The sequence below is a fragment of the Coturnix japonica genome, chromosome Z, assembly GCF_054131305.1.
Source record: "Coturnix japonica strain WE chromosome Z, WE-NBRP24, whole genome shotgun sequence".
Lineage (NCBI taxonomy): Eukaryota > Metazoa > Chordata > Aves > Galliformes > Phasianidae > Coturnix > Coturnix japonica.
Genome location: NC_140702.1, coordinates 36,372,762 through 36,387,601, shown reverse-complemented (window position 1 = coordinate 36,387,601; position 14,840 = coordinate 36,372,762). Strand labels below are relative to the sequence as shown.

Here is a 14,840-nt window from a genome sequence, read left to right as displayed (position 1 = left end):
TCACTGCTCATCTTCACAAAAAAAGATTTTCAAATGACAGTTACAGCACTTAAGCCTAACCCACCTCATCTACCTTCAAACTAATGTTCCTTATAATCAAATCACAAAGTGATTCTTCAGTTCTGGGGTCCAATGCTCGAAATATACAGATAAATGAAAATACTGGTACTTACCACCTGAGTAAATAATCTTTGCTCTACAGCCTTTTTACCATTCATGTACACAATTTTTTTTTCTTTTTACAACACTACAAACTACTACATAAAGTAATGGGCCAACTCTCTTGACAAAAATTCTGCAATAGTATATTTGGAAAGTTAATAGAACTTTTGAATCAAAGCCTTCTAGTTTTTCAAGAGGGTCATATTATTTCATTACCAAATTTTACATAATATGTACATACATACATATATTATATGTATGAATTACTAATGCAGTAATTAACAAGAAACTGAAAAATATAGGATGCAGAGAATTTCCTTGAAGGCTAAGACACAGACCTGAAAAAACAGTTTTATTCTCACATATGTGTTTGAGGTTAAATTGAATTTTCCATCATCTATTAATTTGCAGATTTATAAATAGTAATTAATTCAAGCTAAGAAGTATTTTTTCCATTATACTTCTGTTAAGCGCACACACATATATGTACATATATGTAAATTTCTGTCGAATTAAAGAAAGAAGAGCTTCCTTTTCACATACAATCTGCTTTACAAGTATAATTATGTAACATAAAAGTTCTGGCCACGTTCAGCCTACTTCCATGACTACCGGGGTAGTGGGACCCATACCCTGGGAGAGCAGGAAGGGAGACAGGGAAAGGTGGCAACAAGTTAAAGGGGGGGGAAATAGTTAACTAAATGTGATAGCAGATTGCAAGATAACACAATATAAAACAATAAAATTGGAATTGAAGCTAATAAATAAATTTCAGAGAAAAGGCTAAGGAGCACACACAAAATACAAGCAGAAAAAGATAACAATCTTGTGACTCTCAGTCAATTTTATCTTTCATGCTGAACAGAAAACAGAAATGGAATAATGAAGTCTTCTGGATCTGTAGTAAACTCTTCTCTTCCAAGACCAACTAACTCTTTAACTCCATTGCACTGCATGATTCTATGATGTAGAATACCAGTAACAAAATTCATAAAACCACTGAAAGTTTTTATACTTCACACATAATACAAGTTGGTTGCCCATTTTAAAAGTTCAGCCAGTAATGTTTTCTGATGACATTCAAGCTTATTTTGAGGGAAGAAAAAAGTTTTGATGTATATATTTTGATACATAACAGTACATGTGAATAATTAAATATGTGTATTTCTTTCTTGTTTCCAGTATAAAAAAAACAGCAACAACAAAAAACTGAACACATTTCACCATTTCCAACAAAAAGCAACTACCCCACTGATAAAACACTGAATTGATTCACAATTTATTTTTCAAAGGTTTTCTAGCCATACAAATAATAGCTATGAAGCATCATATTAACCATGAAGTAAATGCACATCTCAATAGCTGTAAGAGAGATGAGACACCCAGAGGTTCCAGGTTCGAGATTTGATTGTTTCTGTCGACTTCCATTTTCCACACAAAGGAAGACCAACTTCAATATAAGATGAAAAATACAAAGTACTTTACTTGTTACTTATTTCCCACAAGACTGGTAGAAGAGATTATTACAGTTTTCTGGTCTTATGAGCATGAGCAATAAAAGATGCCATCAGATTCAACTGAAAAATATGCTTGTACATGAGTTAAGCAATCAATATGGTTAGGGTTTTATTACTAGTCTGAGTTTTTTCCACCACAGGGTCTCATTAATCTAGAGAATAAGGCGAGAAAACACTGTCAGATAGATTTCATTCACAAATATTTTTCTACACCGAAACTGTAGGAATAGCTATACAGAAACAGAAAAAAATGTCAACTTTTCCCCACTTTCTCTTACAATGACCCTACAGCAGGTAGTTAGGGAAGACAGTAAATATTGCTTTCTCTTACAGCCATCAGTAGTTTGCAGCTCTAGACTTTCATAATTCTGTGGTTGTTTTGTTTTATTTTAGCTTGAGTTTTCAATATTAATTTCATATTTCCATAAATCCATTCAGCTACTTTTTCAACTCGGGATAATTCTGTAAATGCATATCTAAATGCAGTGAATTCTAACATTTATTTTTGCATGCTGCAAAGAAATCTACTCTGTTTTTAAGTATGCTTTTCTTGCTTTCAGTTGAAATTCTCTATGCTTACAATGACAGTAAACAGCCAAGAGAAAAACAAAAAAAAAAGAAAGGCACAGATGCAACTGCACTTGGTAAGCAATGAGCAATAACTATACGGTAAGCCTCTCTAATAAATGACAATGACTTCCACAGACATGGAGAAGGTTGTTTATCAATGTGTTCTTTGAATCAGTCTTCACTGGCAGTCAGGATTCCCAGAGCTCTTACATCCTTGAAACTCTAGGCAAATGCTGTTAGAGCAAAATGCCTTTGACTGTAATTTGCTTACAGGAAGCAGGAAGAGAAGATTCAAGTCCACTTGATGAAGCTGAATATGTACAAGTTTATGGGACTCAATGACACACATCCATCCAAATGCCCACAGTCTAAAGAAGGCGGACAAGATATCAGCATTTTATTTCTTCTATTTTAATGCTGTGGGTGGATTAGCCTTTTGCAGTTCCCCAGGATATTCCCAGAATTGTGTAACATACAGACAGCTGAAAGAGTTTATGTAATATTTAAGGTAAAATGCAGTACTTCAAAAATATTTGAATTCCATATCTAACATGTTTCTGAAAGCTTTATAAACAGATCAATCAAATCAGTTCAATAGCATTTTCTCATATTGGCAACATGCACATCTATTCTACCAATTTTGCATATTTGTGTACATGAATACCATTTTCAGAATCTACTTTAAACCCCAAATACTCACTTTTCTAGGTTCATGGAATCATAGAACATCCCAAGTTGGAAGAGAATCACATGGACTGTAGAATACAACGGCTAGCTCAACAAAGGACCAGGCAAAATTCAAATCCTATGTCTAAGAGTATTATCAAAATGTTCCTTGAACTTCAGCAGCCTAATCTGTGCCCACCACCCTCTGGTACAGACCTTGTCCCTCACCCCCAGCTGTCCATCCCCTGGCACAGCTCCATGCTGTTCCCTCGGGCCCTGTTGCTATCACAGAGTACAGAAATCAACCCTTCCCCTCTTATCCCTGCGAAGAGCTACAGCTGCCATCAATCCTCCCCTCAGCCTGCCCTGCTCTGGGCTGAACACACTCAGGGACCTCAAAGCCACTCCTTATGTGTCTTGTTCTGTAAACCTTGTATCACCTTCCCTGACCTCCTCTGAACAATACTGAACAGCTTTTTGTCCTTATGTTGTGGCAACCAATGTTTCAGCCATTGCACAAGCTGAGGCTGTATAGTGCAGAAAAGAGCGGGAAAACCTCCCCCCTCACACACTGCTGATAGTGGGCCTGGTGAATCCTGGGGCACAGTTGTTCCTTTTGAGTCAGCTCACCGCTGACTCATGTTCAGTTTGCCATCACCTAGAACACACAGGCCTTTTTTTTTTTTTTTTGCAAGATTTTTGCAGAATCTTGCTCTTACTCTTGTTAAACTTCATGCAGTTAAAGATAGCCCAGCTGTCTAGACTATCAAGACCTGTCAAGACAGTTGTGTGCCCCTGGTGGCACAGTGGTTAATGATGCCACTTTGCAACCCTGGAGGCCCGGGTCCGAATCTCCCCTGTGGCGCAAGTGGTAGAAGTGCTGCTCTGCTACACAGAGGCTCGAATCCTGGGGTTTGGACTCGATGATCTCTAAGGTCCCTCCCAACTCGCACAAGACTGCGATAATGTGACCTCTGCAGGACCTCTTTACCTACTACCCTCAGGAGAATCAACAGTTCTTCCTAATTTAGTATTCTCTACAAACTCGCTTAGTATGCATTTGAGTTCAACGTCCTTATAATTAATAAAAACAATGAAGAGAACAGACCCTAAAATCGAGCTCAAGAGAACCTTCACTCGTGACTGGCTGCCAACCCAATAAAACCCTATTTAATTTAACTACAGCTGTATGCATCAAGGTTTCTAGCTAAGTCTTAAATCAGTAAATCTTTCCTGTGTTCTCACCCTTTCCCTAGACTTCACCTTGTATTTCATAAACAGATTAGGTTCTTCTTGTATTGTAGATCTGAATAAAGGATATTTCCATTACTTTTCCCGTTAAAAAAAAAGAAAAAAGAAAAAAAATCCACTCAGAAAAAAAGGTTGTCAAATTTCATGAAAGCATTATAGCAGAGGTTGCACCAATTTCATGGTACCCACCTTTGCATTTACACAGCCACCTAGTATCACAATATCTGATCTTACTTTTCTTAGGGATCTTAGAGAGCAAATATATTCATTACATTCAAATAAATGTTGAGCCTTTAAAGATTTTTATGTTTAGTTAAATAATCGCTTCCTCCTTTGGTCCTGAATTTACCTATCCCTGATATAACGATACATTGCCAATTAACTATAATTTTGTTCAAACAGTCAAAATAATTGTGGATACTGTGTTCACTCAGCAGTGCTAATATTTGTTCATCTTAGGTAGATTAGACTTGCATTTCCAAAACTTTAAAGTTTGTGGTGCTATAGAGCCCATGACGAACTGTAAAGTCTTGCTGGTTTTTCGGGTTTTTTTTATCATTCTAAATAAGTTATTCAGTTGTCTCAACAAAACTACGAGATATTTTATTTGTCTCAAAATGAATTCAGAATGTTTTGTCTCACCTGTGTCTAGTACAAAGTTATTTTAAAAAAGGAAAATGTTGAGAAAGATTAAATTAAAGTAGCTGCTGAAGATCAGAGTGACGATGCCTAGTTAGATCTGTAGCTCTCAAGTTTTTCTGTGCTCTCTTCTGCTCTATACTCCAGATAAATATCATGCTTTTCCCCCTCACTATGACCTAACAAAGCTAACAACCTTATAAGAAAATGAGATATGTAGCTTTGTTTATCTTTTCATGTTCAAGTTATTGAAAAGATATAATAAGACCATATTTCTCGTTACCACCAGCCTATACGTGCAATTTCTTGATGAAATATATGCATAACCAGAGCTGTATACTCTGCGTTGCAAAGCAGCATAGACGCCAGTGAACAGAATGTGATAAATGTGCACTGAAATTTCATGAAAATTATGGGTTCCATGCAGTCTCATATGGAAATCTACTGTAAAGATGTATGTTTCTGTGCTTGCAACAGTGCAACATATATTGCACTGAACCATGAATAAGCCTTTATGAAGTGCAATTTCTCTTCATACCTTTGAACTGAAGTCCAGATGGTTAAATAAATCAGGCTGTGCAAATTGTAATTTTAATCATAACGAATCTTCAGGTAGTGATATTAAGTTGTGGTGTGGAAGAAAATCTTTCATTTTATGCATGCATAGGACAATGCTACATTTGATTGCTAAGTTAATCAATGTTGTTTTAAAGTGTCCCTACTCGTTTTCACAGCTTAAAACTTCCTAATTTCAACTCTGAGCACCATCAGCATTAGTTTTCAGTAGGAACAATGTGAAAAAAATTCCAAATTTATTATAAATGTTAAAAATTACAGAATTGAGTAGTTCAATCTAAATATGGAAATTTTACATTTATAGTTTTTTAATTTGTAGGCATTTAGTACATTTCTTCAAGACAGGAGAGTAGTTATTTTACTAGAGTCTTGATTTTTACCATTAGAAAAATGGAAAAGAATTTACATAGAATAAATAAACTTACTCTACTTAGTTTAAGCTGTCCGTATCTCTTGTATTAGGCGAAATATGGGAAGCTTTTCGGGATATTACGTGTCAGGTCCTTCCCCAATTTCTGGAAGCATCTTAGTGATGTGTAATGCAGTAGGCGTACACGAAAGGCGTAGTTTATATAAATGTTTGCTACAGTAAATCGCCATTTTACCAACCCATCACCTTCGTGTTACTTCGGTAGTTTGCCTAGCTGCGAACTTCTTGGAAGTCATTAACGATCGTAAAGCCTTCACCTATCTAAATCTTCAGCATCTGAAGGAAAGTCAAAAACTTGTGATATTATTAATTGACCTGGAAATGGTCTGGATATATATTTATTTTTGCTAATCTAAGGAACGTCAGCAGAGCTTAAGCAAGATACTCACTGACCTGGAAAGACTGCTACTTCCGCCTGTCTTGCTACAAAATGATTATAAAACACTTTTAGTGACTTTAACTAACAGAATCTCTTTTGCTGAACAAGGTGGCAGTTAACCACATTAACTTGGTTTCTAAATGACCTTTAAAAGAACTGGCATTAATTAAGAGAATACATAAGGCATGCACAACTCAAGAATGAATAACCTGATCTAGAATTTTTCGAGTATTTTTATAAATATTCACTCTCTGTTAATGAGATGTAATCTGTTGTCTGCGACGTTTTTGCTAAGTGCTAGGACTCTTCAGTGAGCTATTTATCACTTGCCAGAAAATATTAGTTCAGCAAAACTAAAATTTATTGGGAACATTCCACAAAACCACTGTCCCAGAAGGTTTCTTGATTTAAAATGATATTGCTGAGTATAATCAACTGTGGCAGCAGAAAAATGATCTGGGATCTATGCTGTTCATAGTTGTACACAGCCAAAAGAGAGCTGACGACACAACAGCAGAGGAGGATCAAATGACAACGGCTGTCTTGCTGTTATAAATCCTCAGGTTTCATCCTAAATGTTCTAGTTTTATAGCAAATGACCAATATGTGACATACATTTCAGAACAGCTGTCTTACCAATCTATGTCTTGCTTGTTATCAAAGGTGTAACGTGTTCAAAATTAACTTAAATTCAAGAACATTAATTCATTCTTGTAGGAGAATTTAAATCCCTATTTAAATAGAAACAATGAACCCTCCTTAAAGTCAGAAAACTGTGCAGAAGGGTAACTGAGGAAACCAAACGAAATTTTGTAGGTATCAGGACACAAGAAAAATTTTTTTAAAAAATTTGAAAACGTGTATCCTTCTGGTTGACCATTCCCGGTATTTTATCCCCTGAAATGACATATAATACTAATTCCACTCTGACATTAGCAAGATGTTTTGTGCTAAACCTTCTTTACAGCAAAATCATACCGTGAATTGATTATGTACAATGATCGACAGCATTCCAGTCCTACATGTAGTTGCTATTTTCCTTTGTGAGTGTACATATTGCTGCAGAATGGCCTGCAAAAATAATTTTCTTGTAATCATTATGTGCCTATTCAATACAGATAAATGTATTCTAGGAGAAAATTGATCATTTTCAGGAAGGAAATGTGGCTTCATGTCAAAACTTCAGGAACATCGCCGGTATATTTTTCTTGATGGGTAACAAACCCGCTTGCACTAGAAAATACATAATATGCACAGTTCAGGAGCATTATGTAATCAGACTATAAATATGCCTTGTTTCTGAAGAAAAAATTTCCCTTATTTGGAGTCAACAGAGGCAGAAGAAATATGTAAATAACTTTATTTTAACTTCAACAGTTTCATCTGTAATATTTTTTTCTAACTGACTGGTCTTTGCTTTTTTGTACTCAGCGAAATGCAGCCACTGCAGAGATTAATTATTTTTTATCATATTCTGTGATGAAAAGATTATGAATACAAGCAATGTGGACAGGTGACTCCAAAGTCAAAAATATGACTTCAAAGGAATAATGGGGAAGATTCTTTGACAACCAGATCATGAAACTTGCAAGCAACCAAAAACAACATGGCCTTGTTCAGCCATGTTGTTGACCTTGTTCACGGTCCCTCCTGGACCACTTCTCCACACAGTGTGCGTTATATCTAAAGCAAGTATCATACACTGGAAAGATACTGTCAAAGGTTTTACCTTTCTTTTCTTTCCAAATATTACCTATTTTATCACTTTGCTTTTGTTTGAAGGCATAATATAGGCATAATATGGAAGATAGACTTATGTATAAACCAAATATTTACAATATTTATCTCATTTGGATATTGTTCTTGCCATAAAATGAAGATCAAAAGAAGGATAAAGATTGTTGTTTTTTGTTTTTCTTTTCTGTTTGTAAAAATCATAATGTTTTTTTTGCTTGTCTTTTCTTAAGTAAACTAGTACTTCAATTTTTCTTTCCTTAAGGAAAAAAATACATTCTATTTTCTGAAGGTTCTTGAATTTTGATACACCACACAGGAGAGATTACAAAAGCAATAGAAAAAGAAGAAACGCACAATACAGTAAGGAAATATCTTCTTTGAGAATTTCTGTTTAGAAATTTGAATGACTACTGAATTAATTTTTATTTTCTTTTAAATTAAAAATTTGATCCCTTATGAAAAATGGAGATGAGGGCAAACGAAATATCTATTAATCACAAGTATTTTTACTTTCTGCAAAACACAAATTTATGTGTTGTGAAGTTTGAAGAAAGAACAGTTTTCTGTTATTATTAAGAAAGTTCGAGTAAATTAAATAAAAAGAATATAGTTAAAATTATTACAGCCTATACATGGTAAGTATTTGATATACAGCATGATAATGTAAGACTCCCAAGAGGTAATGTTATTCCTGAGCATGTTTGTGGGAACTTTATTTTTTGTCAAGAAATACAGTAAAGATATTTTTTTAAGAATTTAATGGATTTGCTTACATGAGTTCAGTTAAATTTTGGTAATCTCCACGGATGGTGATTCACAGCATACATCCTGAATGCTGAACTAAAGTTTGTAAACAATGGTGTTAACGGATTGTTCTTCACTAATAATTTTTCCTTCATGTTAACCACAGTGCTTAGAGATACAAAGCTAGGGGAAAAAAATAAAATAAAAATAAATTTTAAAAAAATTTAAAAAATAAAAAATAACCTTCAGAAAAAAGATCCTCACCTTCACTACTGAAAGGCAAAGTGCATAGTCAAAATTTTGATATCTCAAATACGCTTTGTACGTTCTTCATGGCTTACTGTTCTGCTTCTGTGCAAGAATGCTCATTACACACTGAGGCCTCTTAACCCTCTGTTAAGAGCGCTTGTGATAGTGAGCATCTATGACTCATTCCAACAGTCTAGGAGGCACTCAAGACAGCCTCTTGCTTTATTCAACAGCTCCTATTTCTGCTCAGTTCTTTTTGGAAAATGGTACACTTCTCAGTCCTTGTCCACTAGTATATAGTAAGGCCCTTTGCATAAATAACAATTGTCTCGTGTACTTAATATATATTAATAGAAGTAGGTGTTCACTGCCCCTTTTCTCTGTTATCTTCAAAACTAGAAGGCTATACAGACAAAGCACACACTATGTCTCAATTAAAAAAGAAATGCTGCCATATTATGCAAATTTTTCCCTAACTAAAATCTCGATTTCTTTCTTTCTCCTCCATTTGATCATATTATAAAAACATTTTTCTAGTTTAGACAGATTTTTTTTCTGCTTCATTAGATTAGCTTTTTCCCTTCCCTTAATTCTGCAGTGAGCAGTCATCCTGCACACACATGCACACATATCCCCTCTCCGTTTCCCTCCTTTTAGCAGTAATTTGCACATAATGGAACAGCCAGAGGGGGATTTTATCAATGACCTCTGTTTCAGAGATGCTGTTCCAAGGGAAACACATCTGCCAACATATAAAGCATTGGAGCAATCATAGCTCAGTGAGCGCCGTAATAAGCGACTGTTACACTGGAGCCATCAGTCATGTTCAGTTACAAATCTGAAAGGATACTGTCCCTCAGGGAGCAATGTCCTTCCATAAATTTGGGCAGCAATGAAGAATGATTTGCAATGAAGTAATAAAAGGCGTAAATAAGGTTCACCATGCATACTAACATCCAATAGAGCTGACAAAGAAAATAAAAAATCTTGGCATTGTTTGCTCATTATGTAAAATACACAGCTGTCCAAGTAATTATGATAGGATTTTGGGAATTCTCTAGTAAAAATTTACTAACAGCAAAAAGTGACATTCTTCTTTATCAGTAAAGTGCATTTCATTAAGGTAATACAATTTCATCTAGCTTAATAGTAAGAATTGTTTAACCTTATGGCAAGAGTACGTAGACAACATAAAATTAATGACACTCCGTGCATTGTGGGAATAGATTTGCATTAGTGACAAAATTGATCAAGTAATAGAGAAACTAACATGCACTTCCAATTTTTGATACTCTAGGGATTTCTGTTCATTGTCTGCAAAGTCATATTTCTGGTCTTCTGCTTGCAGAACTGTTAAAGATAAAATTCAAAATCCGTGCACGATTTCACTTCTTACATAAATAAAATAAGTATGATTTTCAAAAGTGTAGGTCTGACAAGATCTATTTTCAGGGGCAAGGTAAAATTCTGAATAAATAAGTGGCATGCAAAAGTCTTTAATAAATGGTGATTTCCTTTAAATGTTTAACATCATCATAATTCGAGAATTTTTACTTCCTTACCCTCAGAAGAAAAGGTACTACTGTGACCGCTTCACCTTCTGATATTTTTATAGATCAAACTAGAGGAATGCTTATTGTACTTTAAGTGTTTTCTTACTACAATTAATGGTAGTGTGTTCTAATGCAGTACATCCGTAGTACACAAGATTTTTACATGTCAAAGTCCAGAAAATATATCAAGGGCATCTGAATTCACAGCTGCTCCCAGTAGGATCTACAATCTTCATTTCTCCAGTAACTTAAGAGACAGATGCAAACATCTGTGCAAGCATTCCAGTAAATTATGCTGTTGATATTTGTTCCTCATTCTTATCATGACATGCTTTTCTCTGGTTAGATCTTAAGAAATCAATGACTTTAAAAAGCTTGCAGTTTTCTGAAAAGTCCCTTAGATCAGCAGGAACATGTACAACCATAGGAGGCTTCTGTCACTGTTGTTCACTTATTAGTGGACAATTTCCACTTCTTATGTCGACCTAAATTTCACTGCTGTCTTCATTTTGTAAGTGCGGTGACAATTTCCTTCATACTGGGTGAAACCTCTGGTAGCCCATGGGACAGTACAGCTTAGATAAAATGATTAACTTGTTCTCAGTCATAGCACAGAAGGCAAAACAAAAGCATTTCATCTCTTTTAAATTTAAAAGAACATAAGCACTCATTAACAGAATTTAATTCACGAGTACACAACTGACACATAACTGTCTGGAACATTCAAAGAGTCACTCTAAATTGCATTCTTTAAAAACAAGGCTGAGATTTTTATTAGTTCATGCCTATAACCAATGGTTTAAGTCACAACTGAAGCATTTCGTTTCAGCTGAATACTGCTATGAATTACATAAATCTGCCCCTGATTATCATAGACTTGAGGGACATAGAAACTTCAGCATTAGCTTCAAAAGTAAATAAATATTCTTCTTACCGTCCTGTATTTTGCATCATTGCCATAAAGATATTATACCACCTGTTACAACAAAACTATCTTTTAATGAAAATTAATTCATATGTTCCTTTTATTCCTTTTTCTTTATGCCTGAAGTTCTCATACACATAAATCTAACGTAATCTGACTATTGGACATGTGCCCAACATGTATTTTCCTGAATGGGTAATATTAAGGGAGCTGCTGTGTTTTTGAAGACACACAAGCTACCTGAATCCTGTATTTGTATACTTATATACATACTTCTGTATTTAACTATAATAACTTCTAAATTCAAACTCCAAAATCCTGTATATTATAATTGTAAAACTTTGATTTAATTGAAAACAATTTGGTAAATAGCCTCCAGTCAATCTCATCTCATTTTTGCTTCAAAAACCCTTATTGTCTCCTTTATAAGGTGAAAAGTGTTTAAAAAAACCATTTGTCATCTACCAACATGACTGTTCATTCTGAGTCACTTCATAATTGGATATGCACCAACAGCCAATACCTATCCTTTCAAGAGCACACTTTGCCTAGTTGATTACTGATGAGCTGCAATTAGAGCTTTCCCTCCCAATCTGTAAACCTTATTTGCTAAATAACAACTAACTTGAAAGTTTCAATTAATAATGATAAGCATTATTTTTTTTTTCTTTTTTGCTTTCAAAAGGCAAGTCTAAGGGAAATAAAAAAAAAAGGGAGAAAACCCACACACAACAAATACAGCAAAAATCTCAGCCAGGATTTTATAACATTACAGGATATTTCAGCTATAAAGAAACATATTGAAGCTTTAGAGCACAGCCCATTCTTCACTGCTTCTGTTGTCTCCTTTTGTTTACAAGTCCCTGCCATCCTTCTCTGTGAATTGAATGCTTAACTATCTCTGGAGAGACATTATATTGCTTACAGAATGCCTCAGCAGATGGTGATTCCTGTTGTAACAGAAGGCTGTGATTACACACCTGAACTCCTCAAGAACTCGAACTTAAACAGTAAAATAAGACAGAAGAAAGTCTTAAAGTTCTATCCTTTTCCCTGTCCTCTGACTTTCAGGGGAAAAAAATAATTATAATTTAGATTTTTAAAATGATAATATTTCACTTGTACAGTTTTTTTGATTACTGCTGATACAATTTCCATTTCTAAAGTTGTAATTCCATACATTGCTATAGCACTGTTCATTATAGTTGTAAAATTGAATAGACCTTCATCAGGAAGAGTCCATGAACAGAAAATGGAGCACCGCAATCACCATATGAATTCAAAAGTTCAGTTTTCTGTAGCAGTTTGCTACAGAATCTTCAATGGAGAGGATCTATAATATCTCTGCAGCAGCATCCATTCCATCTATTCTCCTGATCTATAAGCTACAAGAAAATATAGTAAACCTTTAGAACTAATTTTAAAACTACACAATTTAAATTTAAGAATAAAAACATAAACACTTAAAGATGTATTTATTCCATCAATAATTGACAGATATATAATCATTACTGAAAAGCAGCCTTCTGGAATAAGAAACTTCTGTAACTTTCTTTCCAGTCGCATTTCTGAAGTTTGTCTTCAGAAAGCTACTGAGCTGAGCAAGAAATCTGGATGAGGAAGTGCAGTTACTTTGTACTCCACATGCAGCTTCTATTTTTAGCTTTAAAGGCCAGAGAACTCTCAGTCACTACCTAGGTTCACTCAATTGACTTCTACTGTCACATGTAGCCATGCACCACCCAGTACCCTGCAAGAACATGTGCAGATACTCATCTAAAAGGAGCTGGATTTCTTCTCTGTTAAAGTAACTATTTCATGCTATAGAAAAAAAAGAAAAAGAAAAAAAAGAAAAAAAAATCCTGAACGTCTTCCTACCTCCTACCTCAAAGACACATGACAGTATTTCCATTATAAACATTAACCCAAAATAGAAGGCTATCTGAGGTTGTACTAAGTGGGAAAGTAAATTTCCATTTGTTTTCAGTAAGATTTTTTGGCATTTCACCTTTCATACAGACAGAGGATTCTTAAGTCACACACACTGCAAGTCAAAACAGAATTTAGTCGCTGTTATTTTTTCCTTCAGCTACCAAAACTGAAGTTTCACTGTAAGAAACTCTTTATCAAATCCTATTTTTTAAAATATATCTGTAGAATCTTAATAGCTTCAAACTTCACTAATTTCATGAAACTTTTCAGTGGAGGTGACTTTATGTTTCATATAAAACCTAAAACATAAGCTAGATATCAAGACAAATTAATTGCTTGAAATAGAGGAAAAACTTACCTTCCCATGAATCTGTCAGTGAAGGATCCCTCTTTATGTCTCCCAGTGCATTCTCTGAGTACATCCTTAGAGTAAAACAGTAACGTAAATATGTGCAATTAATTCTATTTCTGTAAGTATCCAGACTGCTGTGGTTGATCTGTCTATGCTCTTTTTTTCAGTTTTCACCTTCATCATCCTCAATGATTTTCTGACTGCAATCTGTGTCTTTCTCTTGTCTTTGCACTCGTCGTCTCCTGCTCGGCAATCTAAGCCACCCGCTTCTTACATGTAAATTTCAGCTGCAGTCCAGCACAGCCCGAGGAAGGACCTTCTGTTTAGTCACTTTTCTCACTAACTCCACTATTCAGTTAATGCATCTCTTTATATGTCTCCCAAGTAAATAAAATCAGTATCCACTAATCTATCTATCTATCTATCTATCTATCTATCTATCTATCTATCTATCTATCTATCTATCTATCTATCTATCTTATATACTTACAATTTTTCTTTTTGAGTCTCTCCACAGAGTAAAAGCTCTAACTCTGTGCTATCGACTTCAGTAAATTTCTATGTTTACTTATTTATTAAAAACTCACAATCTGGCTCCCACTAAGTAGGAGAAATTCCAGCAAATGGAAGAATTAACATCTCAGTTAATGCCACCTTTTTATCCTTCTGATGTGCATAGAAATACGTATTTCTCACTGACTGCAAAACACAGAAACACTGCCTTTTTAACTGGAAAAGTAGGTCTTCATTCAGGCACATTAAGAAAGGCCATGTGTTCTCTGTTATGTTTCCAAATGCAGTGCAGGTTATTTTGCATGGTTGCATGGTAGTTCAAAATCAGATATGAAAGTTTCATTAAGCCAAAAATGTATACTTAAGGAAATATTTCTGAAGCTTTATGACAGTGCATTGTCCCTGCTTAACTTGCATTGAATTTTAGACAATTTCATTCCCTTTTTTCCACTCAGAGCAGTTCAGAAAACACTATATTCTAAAGTCGACTAAACATTTTCACACATTGCTCTTGATACTATGGAAAATAACTCTTGCCATGTATCTCTATTTTAGAGTGGAGGTATGTATGAGCTCCCATTAGTACAATACTGATTTCACTGTCATTGTAACCGTCTTTTGTTGTTGTTAAGACAATAAATCACT

The 14,840-nt window shown here is 34.7% G+C and overlaps 1 long non-coding RNA gene across 1 annotated transcript in view; it reads right to left on the bottom strand.

Moving 5' to 3' along the window:
- LOC146753922 (uncharacterized) overlaps window positions 1-14,014 on the bottom strand; it is a 40,433-nt gene extending 26,419 nt beyond the window's left edge. The window contains exons 1-2 of the long non-coding RNA XR_014939404.1: window positions 13,857-14,014; window positions 13,689-13,753 (exon numbers count right to left, since the gene is read on the bottom strand). This is a non-coding gene — a long non-coding RNA (uncharacterized LOC146753922). The remainder of the gene's footprint in view (window positions 1-13,688; window positions 13,754-13,856) is intronic.
- Between the last annotated feature and the right edge of the window lie 826 nt (window positions 14,015-14,840).